This window comes from Carya illinoinensis, chromosome 13 (assembly GCF_018687715.1).
Source record: "Carya illinoinensis cultivar Pawnee chromosome 13, C.illinoinensisPawnee_v1, whole genome shotgun sequence".
NCBI lineage: Eukaryota > Viridiplantae > Streptophyta > Magnoliopsida > Fagales > Juglandaceae > Carya > Carya illinoinensis.
The window spans coordinates 7689613-7700000 of record NC_056764.1 but is presented as its reverse complement, the minus strand read 5'-3'; the positions used below and the strand labels follow the sequence as shown (position 1 = coordinate 7700000).

The following is a 10388-nucleotide window of genomic DNA, read 5'->3' as shown; positions in this document are numbered from 1 at the left end:
CTTTTGTCTATTAGCAAATCTCTAATTCATCCAAAAGCCTCTTTCGATAGTCAATTGGAAGTGATTCTAGTTTATCAATTCACACAAGAGTATGCAAATTAAATAATCAAGAACGCAATAAGACCAATGATTTAATTACTACACAGGTTCATACAAGTCTTTCGATCTCTATACTTACCTATGCTGAAATATCCAAGATCTACCCTATGATTCCCTCTTTCGATAGCAAATCACAAGATTAATAATCATCTAATCAATGGCCAGTTAATTAGAAGCATTAAACTCAGAATAAATCAGATAAACAAAGAGAGAATTGCATTAAATTAGCATGGACAAACAAGCATAGTTCGGAAATAGGTTACATCGTTTTCCTAGAATAAAGAAAATTTAGCTCATGCTAGAAATGGAATTCAACATAAACGAATTCACCATAATTGTTCTGAGAAGATGGGAAGAAGAAAATAAACACTGAAAAATCCTCCTTGCAGCCTCAACTCGTCGTCAAAAGCTCAAGGGAACGATTCAACGCTTTTCTCCCGTCCGTGCTCGTGTATGAATCCAACGTACGTGCAATAAATTGGAATTCCGTCTCCAAAACAAATGATTTGAATCCCTCTAGCTATGTTTTTCTCTCCCAAAGAGTGTTCTCCAGTCAAAACTCGCGGCTCTAGAGTGAAAAATGGCTTTTATATGGTCCCACGGCGGAAAACCTAAAATCTATCAAAATACGATGTTCGCTCGAGCGGGGTGTCGAGCGCACGTCGAGCGTTCGACTCTGCCTGATTTCGCTCGAGCGTCCTATCGAGCGCACATCGAGCGTTCGACTCTGCCTGATTTCGCTCGAGCAGCCAATGTCTCTGCTCGAGCGATCTTCGTTTTTCAGCAACCCGCTCGAGCTCCCTGTCGAGCGGCAGTCGAGCGTTTGAATCTACCTGAATTCGCTCGAGCGGCCAAAAGCCTCCGCTCGAGCGAACTTGTAAAATCTGCAATATAAAATTTTGCAAGCCATCACTCGAGACAACCCAACCCCCCAGTGAGTCTAGAATTACAAAAGAAAAATGATAACACATAACTTTTCACAACACTTTACACAATCATGTTTAAAATAAAGGTATTTTAATAAAATATTTAGAAAAATAATATTATTTTATAAAATATCCTTACTTTAAAATATATATTATAAAACATGTGTGCATGTCATTCCTAAATCTTGCATTTGCTCTCATCTTCTTTTCTCTTAGAGCATGGACAAATGGCAATGGCCTAACCAAATCTCAATGCAAGTCCAAACTTTAGTTAGATGTGAGAAAAAGCTCCTGTATTGGACTAACTAAAAATTTAAAACTCAACACTTGAACTACAGTAAATTAAAAGGGCTCTTCATTATTGGAGAATTACTATTTAACATCTATTCAATTATTTTATTCTTTTCATTAACATCTCTCTCTCTTTATCACATTGAAATAAATCATTACATTCAAATAAATCATATAAGTACTACATTGAAATAAATTATCACATTTTATTTTTTAATAAAATTATTAATTAATATATGAATGTATTTATAAAATATAAAAAAATTAATCAAATATCATTAAAATATATAATATTATATTATTATGTTAATTTTAAGATGACTAGTCTAATGTGAACTTATTGAACTAAAAATTAATATTATGACCAAAATATGAGATTCTAGTTAAATTTTAAATTTAGCAATAAGTAGACCATTGTCAATGCTCTCATATTCCTCAAACTCTGAGACATGCATAACGGAAAATAGTAAGGAATATAGTGACAGCAGGGACAAGCCCCGTACCATTATAGTACAAGAACATTGCGTTTCATATCAAGGGAACGTAGCGTTTAGATAGCACGAAAATAAAACGAGAAGATTAAAAAGAGAGAGTGAGAGAGAGAGAGATAGGGAGAGAGAGCATTAGAGTATAAGTAATTTTATCTTTAAATTTTTATAAAAATATAAAAATATTTCTCTTAAAATAATTTTTTTCATTTAATTAAGAACTTATGCATGCAGTCTCTAAGTGAAGACAATAAATTCTAAGTGAGAATTATAGATAGAATTTCTTACTCTTAAAAGAAAAGTAGAAACACAATGTTTAATTCTCTTAATTTTATTATATGTTAAAATTTGAAAAATATATTTTAAGATATTGTGATTATTAATAAATATATATTTTAATTTTTATGTAAAATTATGTTAATCAGGTCAAATAATTTATACATTTTAATTCAATCAATTTATACGAAATAAATAGATTTAAATGAGTTGTGTCATGTTAATATATTTTTAGTTAATTAGTAAATAAATCAAAATGGATGACACGACATGACCCTTTATCTAAATAAATCAAGTTATAATTTGAAAGTTTGATATGTTTAACTTAATGAATTAGATTTAAATTAATCTATATAATTAAATATTATGACTTAACACAATACGAAATCCATCCAAAAATACAATTTGCCACCCAAATATATCCAAACCAGGCCTTGTGGAAGTGGATTGTCAAGCAATCTGTACAGAAAAAATCTTATTGTAAGAAAAGGTTGTATATCAATTCGCACATTGATATTGATATATAATGCATATATTTAATAAAATGATGTGAATTAAAGATAGAAATAATTTTCATGAGATATGAGATTTTTTTCTTCTCTTAAAGCCTTTTTATATTTTTTTTAAATAAAAAATATTATTGATATACGAATTGATACGCAAACTTGTTTATACTGAACAAAACTCGTTCATATAATTATTAGAAAAAGGAAAATACTACTGTGCTGCCCAGGCAGTACCTTTCAAGTGTATCGCTAGGGAAAAAAAATTATTTTTTTTATTTTTTTACGTAATAATTAAAAAAATAATTTTAAACGTATTGATATATTTTTTTATTTTTTAAAAATATTTAAATCTATTTAAAAATATTAAAAAAAATAAAAGTTTATAACTAAGCGGCACGCAGCGGTAAATGCTGGGAGGCATGGTAGCCCTGGCCTTAGGGAAATAGGGCATGGAATATCAGCCTCAAATCCAAACAGTACAAATATAAACCGTCCGATCTCTCATCCCTTCCCTTTATAAAGGCAATCAGTCGCCCCAGCGCCGTATATGAGGCATCTCATCACACGCCCCTTTCTCGGGCTTCATGGCAATTAGGGTTTATAGATCGCCTTCCTTCAGATCTCTTCTCAATGTTTCTGTGTCGCTAAAGATCGAGAAAAATGGTTTCAAAAACGCAAATCTTGCTTCGTCTTATCTTCTCGACCTTTTCAACCGAAAGGCTTCATCATCTGGTCAGTGTGGATTCGATTCAGTTCCCATATGACTCGTTCCCTTGAAGCAATATTGAGTGTGTTGCTTCTTGTCAGAATCTCTCCCTCAGTATTTTCCTCTTGTTTCTTTGGGAGAACGCATGAGCAACTATATTTCTCTCGCTTTTTTAAACAAAAAGTATCGAATCTTATTGTGCATTTTTATTCCTTGGAATCCGGTATGTATTACGGTGATGAGCCTACAGACCTGTAATGAGTTGCGGTGATGATCGCAAGTCTTTAGAACATCTAAGGGACTGAGTTTCATACCGGATTCATATGCGGAATTCATTCTCGATTCAGCTGCAGATTTCCGTCTTACCTTTTATTTTATTAATTATTTATACATAGTTTATGGGCTTCATTTGTTTGCGATCTTCATGATTTGGCTTACACTAAAGTTTTAATTTATGTGTGGCTATACTTGAATGAAGCCCAGAAAGTTGTTCTCCTCGCTATCCAGTGCTTCCTTCATGTTGCATTTAGGACGTCGGGGAACTAAATTCATATAATTTATTTCTACTACTTTTGAAAATCTCTTAGCAAGAGGGGTCTTTTTCTAGAAATTTTTGGCTGTGGTTCTAGCAAGAATGGTCTTTTTTATTATAGAGCAGATATATCTAATCACATTACCTCGTTAAAATTTAAAACTTCAAAAATTTCTCGAAGTTTTCGTATAATTGTAAGTTTTATGAAAATAAATATATATTTTAATTTATTAGTTTTTATCTTAAAAGATTTCAAATTTTTTCTCAAATTTCATTTAAAAAATTTGCACAATTAATAAATAAATAAAGACCAAATGGTTAAAAAAAAGAGCAGAAAAAAGAATTACCATTAGTAAATAAATAAACAGAGTAAGCAATCAAAAAAAAAAAATCAAATGGGTAAAAAAATAAAAAGGAAGCAGCAAAAAAAAAACCAAATGGTTAAAAAAAAGAAGCACCAAAAAAAAAAAAACATGCAAAAAAACCAAATGGTTAAAAAAAAGAAGCACCAACAAAAAAAAAAACATGCATAAATAAATAAACAAATGAAGTAGTAAAAAAAATAACCAAATAGTTTCTCTCAGTTAAAAAAAAATCAGTGAAAAAAATACATCATAAATAAATAAATAAAGACATTAGCAAAAAAACAAAAAAAAAAAAAAAACAGAAAAATAAAAAAAAAATTACAGCATTGATAAATAAATAAATAAATAAAATATTATAAAAAGTATTACAAGTAATAGATCTCATCATATTACTAACTATAACAAAATCAAACTAATCTCATCTTATGTCTAAAAACAAACATATATTTCATCTTATCTCATTTCATCTCAACATATCTCAAAAGATCTCATCTCTAAAAACGGAACTTATTTTTTATGAGATATTTATATAAATTTATGGCTTCTATCTTTTTTGTTTGAATAATTATTTTTCATATGCTTATCAGTAATTAAAAAAAAAAAAAGATAAATGCATTTAGTTAAAAATATTGGAATCAATCTTATGATCTGAAACTTACATCTATAAGAATGATGTTGATTTGAAAATGGTTTGTAGGTGAGGTGTTTGCTTGGACGTCCGGGACTTGTTTAGTTTATTTTGGTCAGTGTAAAATTGAGATCCATTACAAATTGCCAAATACTGCAAAGAACAAGCTTTGGAGCTCGAACCAATGAAAATCTCTTCCGGTGAATGACGCTGAATATAAAGTTGGTCCATAAATTGAACTGACAAGCATGATTAATGCTACATCACGACCAAAATTATGAAATTTATTCCTTTTACACACCAGAACTTAAATCCATCAACCCAAGTTTTATATTTGCAGGGACTATTAGAAGGATGACAAATTCTATAAAGCACGCCTATCATGAAGCACCAATTGCACGCCCTCCATGTTACCATATATGAAATGTCTATTGTACCATCAGTTAGATTGATTTCTTTACTTTATTTCAGCTGTTCCACCAGAGTCTATTGTTCTTTCTGATTCTTCTTTTCTTTCTCCATCGTTATAGATGCTTTCCTTTTTGGAAGGAGTTACATTGCTTCCTGGAGTGTTTGAAATTTCTTCCTCGAGGATTGATTGAAATTATAGGGCTTTTTGTAAAAAAACATTTTGAGAGAAATTTGACTACAGGCTCCAAGGAAATTTCTCAAGACTATTTTGGGGCTGATAAAAAACCAATTTTTTAACCCTTCTTATTGATAAAAATCAACAGCAAACTGACTGGTCTGAAGATCTAGAATCCGGGTGAATTCAGATGGTTAAGGAAAACCTGGATCCGGTTTTATAACCTGGTTATTTGTAACCAAGTTATACACCCGATTTTTTTTCTTTTTTCTTTCAGAAAACAACACTATGGTGAAGAGTAGTAAGATTGTTTTTTTTTTTATCCATTAAGAGTAATGACATTGTATCAGTTTAATTAGTTGTAATATATATATTAAATCTAGATAATTTGAACATGATATCAGATTTTTTTCTAAAGTGCTATGATTTTTTTTTAAAAGTCAAAAGTTTTTTTAAAATCAAAATATTACAAAATCCGGATTGAATCTGGTTATAACCCAGATCCGGTTTTTATAAAAAAATAAAAAATAAAAAAAATTATGAATATCTAGATTGAATCTAATTATCCGCCTAATTTTTTAAATTCAGATCCGGATAACACCCTAACGGATCACGTGAAGTTATGTCAGTTTATCAAATTACGTTTTTGTATTTTCTTTGTAGTTGGAGCAGTCATCTTTGCAAAATTACCAAAAGCAATCTTAAAAACACTATCCTAATTCCTAAAAGATAGCATAATCACGCTTTTTGGTTTAACCTACCAAATTTGTCAAAGACTCAAAGCCTCGCAATACAATAATTTAAGTGCATTTAACCATTTTTTCCCTACTTGAGGAACACACAGTACGATCAATCAATTCCAACAAGTTTCAGTTCAAGATAAATTAAAATTAATCTCTTTGAATAATTCCAAGTCAAAGACGATCTCCACTAGGCACCTTCCATGGGGCGAATCAGTAGTGCTGACAATGTTCTGAATGTTCCCAATAGTCCCCTTCATTGGGGCAATGACCGATGGCCTTCTTAGTATTGTGGGAGGAGGGCAACGCATAGTGGCGGACCTACCTCATGTGACCCCCCAAAGTTTTTTAAAAATTTTAAATATACTTTATATTTTATTTATAATTTTATAATATACCAAATGCCCCGCTCCAAAAATTTACAATCCCCATAAGTTTTTTAATTTTTTTTTAAAATCTCAATATATTTAAAAATGTCTTTCTCTAATTTTTTTCTTATAGTTTTAAAATTTTAAATAATTTTTATATATTATTTATTTTCAACGATGTGGCCTCACCAAAATTAAATAAAAAGTAAATTTAAGAAAAATAATAAACTTATTAGTATGGATCTCTAAGTTTTGTTTAATTATATAATATTAGAATTCAAAGTGAAAATACAAGAAAAATAATTTAAGGTTGATAATGTACATGAAAAATAATTGAAATATTTTATCCTCTAGACTTTATTGAGTAAAAAAAATTATTTAATATATCAGTTATAACATTATATGCTTAATGTGAAACAAAAATATATAGATTTTGCATTAAATTTGATAAATTAGCTTACAACCTAGAATTAAAAATGACCTTTTAAAACATCACTTATTAGTTTCTATGAAAGAAATAAATTTTAAATATTTCATTATAAAAATAATAATGGATTAATATTATTTTATGACATTGTCGCCAAAAATTTTGAAACATATATTGAGTTGTGTTTTTTAAAATTTTATTTTTATGTATATGTAGCAAATTATTAAAATCTAATTTTATATACAGTTTACATTTTATGATTTTTTGTTTCTTTTTATTTTATATAAAAGTGTCAAAGTTAATCCCCTCTTAAAAGTTTCTAGTTCCGTCACCGGCAATGCAATGAAAATGGACTCTCATGTGTGGGTGGGAGGCAAATGATTATGACTTTTTTGTTTTATAATTTTATTTTATTTTTCTTTAACTTAACTCGTGTTCATTTTGTGCATTTCATGTACTACAGGGACTTCTCTGTAGCACAACTTTTGAAAGATAATGAATCAATGATACACTACCAAGCTGCTCTACAATTTTATATTAAAAATGATTTTTTTTTTTTTACTTTAATTCAGAATTATTATACTAGTAACATTTTAAAGTACATGAAAAATAATTATTAAATACCAAAGTTGTAAATGGATTGTGATATAATTTTCCCTATTAAAAGTACCAAAGTACATGCCCACGAATGCACAACAGCTAGTACACTACACTACATGGGCTGGCCGGGTTGGGGAGTCGTTCTATTTTAAAACACCATACACGTGAAATATTTAGCTTTTTAAATAGAAATTTCATGATTTTCTACAAGAACCATAAGGGCTACAAAAGAAAAGAAACGAGACACACAAAAGGACCTTTCTTCGCAAGTCCTAACAAATTGACTGAGTAAAACGGCCCACGACTTTTTCTGTGCATTGTTGTCGCTGCTTGTGGGCTTTGTGACCATACCTTTTGTCAATTATCCATATATTTTATTTATATATTATTTAAAATATATTATAAAAAATGGATAATAAAATATTTAATGTCAATTCTCGTAATATTTTTTATACATTCTTTTACCAAGTCCAGTTCTTTTTAATCCTCATTTAAATATGTTACTTTATCAAATATATTAGGTTAAAAAGAGAGAGAGAGAGAGAGCTTTCGGTACATAGGCCAAGTTCTAATGGATGTTGGTTGCAGAACTGGTTCGGCGATACCAAGACTGGAACCGGAAAAAGTCTTGCATTGCACGGTAGTTGGTACTTTTCCGCAGCGAGCAAGAGACGGGCAGATTGGCAAAAGCCATGGACAATTTTTTGAAAGAAGGATGAGAAATAATATTTGTAGTTATAGATTATTTAAGTATAATTTATTCTTTTAAAAAAATTATTGTGTCATATTATTTTTTAAAATAAGTACACGTTGCTTACATAAGCAAAGACTTTATAATCCTTCGAATTTATGACCAGCATTTTCAAATCTAAGTTATTTGATTTGAAGATATTTGCCATTTGCCTTATCTCGTATCCATATAATTTTTCTATAAATATGGACTAATGATTTATTTTCAATAACAAATGAAAGTAGTCCTCAAATTTTATTTCCTCTCTCTTCTGTTTTTCTATTGGATTTTCTATCCATCTGTTTAGGTGAAGCCGGTGACTCCTATTATGAAAACCGGATGGCCCAAGATGGTGGTCGATTACAAACCACCCAATGGGTGTGAGAGTCAAAAGTGACTCGCACGACCAGCTCCGTGCTGGCTGGCCTATTGCGCCCAATCCATGGGTGCCCACCCACCCATATGTGTCTCTCATGAGGAACCCATTTTTTTTGTGTGTGTGTGTGTCTATTTTGATCATTTTTTGGATATTTAAGATTTTTATTTTTAAGTTTTCTGCATTCTGTTTTCTTTGTTTTAAGTTTTCTTTATTTTTTATTTTTTTATTTAGGACGGAGGCCCTTGATACCAAATGTCAGCTACCCCAACAGATCAAGCCTTGTGATGTAAATGGAGTTTGAGAGAATGATAGATTGTAGTAGAAAACTCAAGATGAAATTGTAGTAAATATTGTCATACGATTACTAATTACTGAAATAATTATCGAAAAAAATGCTGTTGTTAGATAGCACGAAAATAAAACGAGAAGGTGAAAATAAAAAAAATAATAAAATAAAATAAAATCATAAAAGAGAGCAATAAAGATATAGGTAATTTTATTTTTAAAATTTTTTAAAAATATAAAAATATTCATCTTAAAATATTTTTTTCTTATTTAATAAAAAGTCTACACACATAGTCTCCAAGTAGAAATTGCAAATAGAATTTATCGCTCCTAAAAGAAAAGTGGAATGCAGTATTTAACTCCCATAGTTTTATTATATGTTAAAATTTTAAAAATATCTTTTAAGATATTGTGATTATTAATAAATATAGATTTTAATTTTTATGTAAAATTATGTTAATCATGTCAAATGACTTGTATGTTTTTGCTCAATACATTTATATGAAATAAACAGATTTAAATGAATCGTATCGTATTTTTTTAATTAATTAGTAAATAAATAAAAATAAGTGACATGACATAACCTATTATTTAAATAGAATGGCTTATAGTTTAGAATTTTATTATGTGTAACTTAATGAATTAGATTTAAATTAACCTATATAATTAAATATTTATTACTTAATACGATAAGAAAACCATCCAAAAACACAATTTGCTACCCTAATATATCTAAGACTTTTACTATATACAAACACAGTCGCGTATTAATCTATATATTAATACTGATTCATTTATATTTAAAATTTAAATTAATACTATTTTTAATATTATTTACTTTTTAATAAATTACATCATATTAATACACTGATTAATACAAAATTATATTTATAACTATATTTTTCCTATATCCAAACCGGGCCTTGATTGTCAAGCAATTTGTATAACCATTAGAGAAATCCAAGAGAGCATGGAATATCAGCCGCAAATCCAAACAGCACAAATATAAACCGTCCGATCTTTCATCCCTTCCCTTTATAAACGCAATCAGTCTCCCTAGCGCCGTATATGAGGCATCTCATCAGTTCGCCCCGTTCTCTGGCTTCATGGCAATTAGGGTTTAGAGGTCTCCTTACTGCAGATCTCTTCTCAATGTTTTTGTGTCGCTAAAGATCGAGAAAAATGGTTTCAAAAACGCAAATCTTGCTTCGTCTTATCTTCTCTACCTTTTCAACCGAAAGGCTTCATCATCTGGTCAGTGTGGATTCGATTCAGTTCCCATATGACTCGTTCCCTTGAAGCAATATTGAGTGTGTTGCTTATTTTCAGAATCTCTCCCTCAGTTTTTTCCTCTTGTTTCTTTGGGAGAACGCATGAGCAACTATATTTCTCTCACTTTTTTAAACAAAAAGTATCGAATCTTATTGTGTATTTTTATTCCTTGGAATCCGGTATG

At 29.7% G+C, this 10388-nt stretch overlaps 2 non-coding genes across 2 annotated transcripts; both read left to right on the top strand.

The window, feature by feature from the left end:
- The first annotated feature begins 3520 nt into the window (after positions 1-3520).
- On the top strand, positions 3521-3603 carry LOC122293045. Its single transcript, XR_006237102.1, has one exon. It is a non-coding gene; the product is annotated as a small nucleolar RNA SNORD25 (small nucleolar RNA).
- Positions 3604-3691: 88 nt separating this feature from the next.
- LOC122293084 lies at positions 3692-3842 on the top strand. Its single transcript, XR_006237141.1, has one exon. It is a non-coding gene; the product is annotated as a small nucleolar RNA snoR136 (small nucleolar RNA).
- Positions 3843-10388: the final 6546 nt, after the last annotated feature.